Raw genomic sequence first — 6,406 nt, 5'->3', positions numbered from 1 at the left:
CAGCGGGTTAAAGCACAACACTAAGAAGCTTAAGCCACTTCCACATGAGTTCGATCCCTGCCTGCCCTAGAGGTGACCAGACCTCTCCTGACCTGCCTGCTGCTCCCCTCAGCAGTGTACTTTTTCAGTCTGCCTTTTCTGCTCCCCACTCTGCTCCCCACTCTGTCTCTGGGTGAATCCTCTCAACCTCCACATCTCTGGCCCGTACCCCAGTTCTGTATGAATAAATAAATATTTAATTTTAAAAAAAAATATATATATATATCAAATGGTACTAAAGTACTTGTAAACACTGAGCCTTGCATGGATGAGTTAATGACTGTTGATATGTTAACTCAGCTTATTTTAATAAATAAACACACACATCTACATAGAGACTATACACACCAAAAAGGTACCAAAAAAAAAAAAAAAGCAGGTGAAGATGAAATGTGAAGAGAGAGGAAAATTCTAGTAGTCAGCATGAAACTGATCTGTCAAATAAGACGTTTCTGATATAAGCAGTGCTGTATCTCAAAGGGTCACTTAAAAAAATCCTCCTCACCTCTATGGGAATCCTTTAGGCCTAGTGACCCAACTTCAGTGACCTATCCTACAGCTTGGTCAGTTAAATTCAATTCTCGGTTAAAAATCAACAAACAAGGAAAGACTTAAAGGAAAGGACAGAAAGATTTGACAAGGATTTTATTGAAACCTCTCTGCACTTACACATTTGGAGCTCAGAAATGTAATAAGCATTTTCCTGGAAAAGCTATTTTCTCTCCTTTCAGCTAGACCAAAAGAATGAGGCCAAAATGCTTTGTCTAAAAAACCTCCTTTTTCAAAGAAACTAATATTAGACTGTAAACTAAGAAAGGTGCTGTGCTTTCAGAATGCATTCCACCAAACTCATTGATTGTTTCTTGCCCATAGATAATCCTGAGTAAGTATGCTCATTGATTTATGTCAGTTCTAAAAGCCCCAATTCTCCTGAATTATTCTAGTACATTTCAAGCCAACCATTCTAATTCATTTCTTTAATCTATGGACTGAATAAGAAATTTTCAGTCATTTCAATAGGAATTTTCAAATGTATAAAACATATTTTTAATGCTCATGGCCTCTTTAAATATTTCATATTTCAAAACAGTCAGCTGATGGATGCCCTGCTACTTTAATTGGAGTTAAATATATGTGTGTTTAGCTCATGTACCATGATCTGTCAAAAACCTTTAGTGTCTCTGACAGCACTTAACTATTTGATCTGGGCATTTATTTTCACGCCGTCTTCAATGGTACACTCAATCAACATAAGATTTGAGTAGCCATTTGACTTTAGATAATAGCAAGGATAAATCATTATTGCTACACAGCCTGGGAAATGCAGTGGTCTTCTTTAAGTTGGCATAATTGTTCTTATTGTTTCTTATTTTTCTTATTTTCTTAAAGTTTGTCATATATACCAACAATTGACAGTCTTGCTTTTCCATAGATTTTTTACAGAAAATATTGAAATTTGATGACCCATAAAACATTCTGAAACATAGATAGAGAGAGCACAGTAATTCATGTTAAAATATTTCAAATCCATATGTTCACCCTGCTTGGAAAAGAAATGGCTTCTTAAGTATGCAAACCAAGTATTTTAAACAAATACAAGACAAGATCTTCTGATAATGTTTTTAACATATATCCTCCACATTTTAATAGAAAATGACAATAGAATTGATAGAGATCCAAATTTTCAGTTATAAAACAAAAAATTATGGGGAAAATAACGTAGAGTATAAAGTCCGATGACAACTTATAGTCCTGAAATTTTAAAAGGTTACTAAGAACAGAAGAATATAGACTTGTGATTATTTTGCATTGTATGCAAATGTCAATTCATAATATACTTATGTTTAATGCCAATTATACTTCAATTAAAAAAAACTATCTAGAACTATCTAGAACTTTCATTTATGCTAAATGAAATATGTCAGAGAAAGACAAAATGGTATGTACCCATGTGGAAGTTAAAATAAAACAAACATAAAAACAAAATAAATGAAAAATAAACCCCTAGATTCTGACAACTGCATGGTGGGTATCAGAAAGGAAGAAGGATGGAAAGTAGGTGAAATGGGCAGAAGAGGTCAACTATTTGACGGTGGATAGAAACTAGATTTTTGGTAGTGATCATACAACAGACACACAAAATATAAAGCTAACATACCTGAAACTTATACTATGCTATAATCAATAATATCTCAATTTAAACAAGGAAAATAATAGCATCTGGCATGATAATGGGTACCATAAAAAGTTGGTGAATTAGTTAAGAATTAAGCAGATACTTAATTTTCACAAGTGACTGCTAGACAAAAGATTTAAACATCTCCTGCTTGTCATCCTTAGAAGGGATAAAATGGATGATTTAATCACAGATAAGACTTTTAATTGATAACTATGCTTATATAATAAGATCCTAGTAGCACAAAGTTAGAAAACCTTGAGCTACATCTAGCTCCTTTACTTGAAAGATAAGGAAAAGGCTCCAAATGTTTAAGACAGATGTAAATAAAAGTCTGAGTTGAAAAAAAATTGCCTCCGCTTCCCTTAAACTCTGTTCTTCCCTTTTGGATTCCCCTCTACTTCCTCTACTAGGATACCTTTTCTATGTTCAAAGGAGTTGAAGTGAGGATAAGGAAAGGATTGGTTTTCATCTCTTAACCTAGAATTCATTTTTGTAGCATATTTTTTCCACAGTATTGGTGAGTTATTGGAAGAAGCTAGAAAAGCTTCCTCCAAAAGCCCAAAGTAATACTTTTCTAAATGCTGACATAAACAAGACATTTTAAAAATGATTTCTTAAGCTTTACTTTTTTTTAAAATGAAGAAGCATTGGTTTGTAACGTAAGTTTCAGGTGAATATGATTTTTAAATTCATCTTTTCACTTACTGTAGCATTCAGAGTTTGTGCAAATAGACTCCCTGTATATTAAACCGTATCTGGCAGTATTTGACATGAACGAGCTACCAGAAGAAACAATAAATGTAGCTGATTATTTCTATTAATTTTCTCCCTCTGCCTATGCTCTCATCCTCATAACTCTGGCCTTGTCCTACTGTCAGCAAGGCATCTTTGGTTTAAAATGATAGCTATCCTTATCTATAGTGATAATTGATAAAAACTTAGTCTCCGGAAGTGTCCCATTTTCACATTATAGTCTTTGCTCACCAGCTACTTCAATTAAATAAAAGCTTACTCTTACCAAATTTATAGAAATTGCAATACTCCTTCCCAATACACCCTTTTTTTTTTTTATCTGAGCTGTCCCTTTCTTCTTAAGAAAATAAAAATATGTTTAGGAAACATTAATTACAATGTTGCATATGACTAGAAGTACAGGACCACCCCCTTTGGGTATATTTTTCCACACAACACCCCCCCCATCAATATTCCTACAGTCCCCCACATTGTCCACTGGGTCGCCTCCGCACCCTGTCTTTAGTCTTCCTGATATTTTGCTACCTTAATCATTTTAGTGCTCATTCTGGCACACATTACCTATGTTTGACTATTTTATCTGATGTAAGCATGACTGTCCCTGCCTTCATTTGGATATCATTGCTTGGAGACTTGTTTCCCAACCGTTTAAACTGAGTACCTTTAGTTTTGTATCTCAGGTGCATTTCATGGAGTAAACAGAAAAGGGTTCTGTGTTTTTTGATCCAGCTAGCCACTCTGCCATCTGATTCAAGAATTCAGCCCATTCACATTTAATGTGATATTTGATATATAAATTTCTGCTATTACTATTTCATCCTTTTCTGTTCTATTTCCCTGTGCAGTCTTTCTGGATGTTCTTTCTTTGACTACCTAGCAAGCTCCTTTAAATATTTCTTGAGTGCTGGTCCCTATGTATATGAGATATTTTTCCTGCCCTTTTTTTGTGTATGGTTGACTTCTAATTTGGTACTAATGTGATAAGAGAAGATACTTGGTAAGATTTCAGTCTTCATGAATTTATTGATATTTGTTATGCGATACAATGTGTGGTCGATACTGGAGAATGTCCCATGTACACTTCAGAGGAATGTGCAATCAAATTTTTGGGAGTGCCATGTCCTAAAAATTTCTATTAAGCAGGTATATAATTAATTATAATGTTATAATTTTAGATTAAAGCTATTTTGCCCTTTCTTATTTTCTGTCTGGTTGATCTGTCCACTGGTGAAAATGGGTGTTTAAGTCTTCAGTCACTAATGTGTTGTTTCTAATATCTGTTTTCAGATTTTACAGTATTTGCCTTATATACTTTGATGTTTCTTCTTTTGTTGAATACATAATGATGATTGTTATGTGTTTCTGATGCATTGTTTCCTTAATTCTTATATAGTATCCAGCTGTGTCTCTTGTTACATTGTTAGGTGAAAAACTATTACAGCCAGTGTAATTACAGCTGTGCCTATATGCTTTTCTTTTGATTTTTGAAAGGAGGATCTGGCATTTGCAAGCTCCTTAAGCTTCTGTTAGTGTGAGAAGGCCTGTATTTGTCCTGTATAGCTGACAAGATATGTCTTGCAAGATAGAGTATTATTGACTGACAATCTTTAAAAATTTTGAACATATCACTCTATTATCTCCTTTTCTGTAATGCTTATGGAGAAGTCAGATGTAAACTTAATTCAACAACTCTTGTCTGTAGAAGATAGAAATTTATATAGAGATATACAGAAGGAAAAATACTATACAAGGACAGAGGTATAAATAATGGTGCTTAAGTCAAAGAACATCAAGCATTACCAGAAACCATCAAGAGCTAGAAAGTATCATGGAAGCAAATTTCTGACATCTTAATTTCATACTTTCTAAGCTCAGAATCCTCAGACAGCAACTTTCTGTTCTTTCTAGCTATACAATTCATTATATTTTGTTTTACAACCTTAAAAAACTAAGAACGGTATAAAACTAACAATCCAAATGTCACTGAAGAGTTGAACTCAGTTATGCCCTGGGTCATTACTAGCAATCTTACAGGCTCTCAGGCATCACAGTCTGATGGACATAGTGACTGTTAATCTCTAGAGGCAATGAAATATGTGTGTGGAGGAAGTATTTGCAGTACCTGAGCCACTTTGAATCAGAAGCGCAGAAAAATGCACACCAAGAAGGATACTCATGCTACTACATCACAGAAGAGTGTTAAAATATTCATCTTGATGTTTTATCAGAAATTGACATCTTCATTATTTCTTTTATAAAATCTAAGCAGAAACTAAGCAGATGCTATGTAGTAATATACACAATTCATTTTATACTATATAATATGTACCAAACATTAAGTACTTTATGCAATATTAATAAATTGTAGAATACATAAAATATAGCATTTATCAGAATATGTCAGAATATTTTACCTGGGCTCAGAATTGGAATGCCTTGTCTCCATAAATGGGTGAGTTGATTTCCAAATGGGCAGAAGAAACTTCCAAATTTGCCATTGTATAGTCCCTGTGTCCTTGTCATGTTCTACTGTGTACATGTTGATTTATACTATTTTGTTTTGAAGTGAGGAGCTTTTCTATATCTGAAAAAGAAAAATATATGGGGAAAAAGTATGAAGGACAGGAAGATGTATATGTTTATAAGTATTTTATTGTCACATATTTACATTTTTTCTGAGGTTACTTTTCAGTTTGTAGTTGGTGGAAGGCAGGAGGGAGAATAAGCAGGGTTATGATTATGCATTATATTTGAATTTGTGTACATTTATCCCTCTATGAAAAAGAACCCTTCACTCCTAGGAGCTGAACTTTTCCTTTTGATTTGTAGTGGGTTAAAAAAATGTTCTGTGATGGGGCCTTCATGGTTGTGCAGAGGTTGAGGGCTCAGCAGTATCAAGGTATTGTCAGCCACTGAAGTATCAATTTGATCCCCAGGCAGGAGCTAACCCACATGACACAGCAGACCTCTCCTGTCCTAACACTGCTCCGCTCAGCAGTGTTTTTCAGTCAATCCATTTGTTTTGCTCCCCACTTGGTCTCTGGTGAATCCTCTCACCCTCCCTACACCTCTGGACAACACTCTTCTTGTATGCATAAATAAAAATCTTTTTAAAATGTCCTGTGCATCTACTGACAAAAAGGCAGTGAAAAAAAGAAAAACAACTTTATGGATTTTGCAAATTCTGAAAAAGCAGCATAACAATGGCAGTCCTTATGATTATTATAATCTGTGATACTGTATTTAATTCATAAATTTCTCCATCAGAATACAAATTCAGATAATAAGGCATTAAAAATATTGTAAGGACCCTCCCTGGTGGCGCAGCGGGTTAAAGCACAGCACAAAGAAGCTTAAGCCACTTGCGCATGAGTTCTATCCCCACCTGCCCCGGAGGAGACCCACATGGCGTGGCAGACCTCTCCTGACCCGCCC

Source organism: Condylura cristata, unplaced genomic scaffold (assembly GCF_000260355.1).
Source record: "Condylura cristata isolate star-nosed mole 26May11 unplaced genomic scaffold, ConCri1.0 scaffold00012, whole genome shotgun sequence".
Taxonomy (NCBI): domain Eukaryota; kingdom Metazoa; phylum Chordata; class Mammalia; order Eulipotyphla; family Talpidae; genus Condylura; species Condylura cristata.
Note: the sequence above shows the minus strand (reverse complement) of the source record.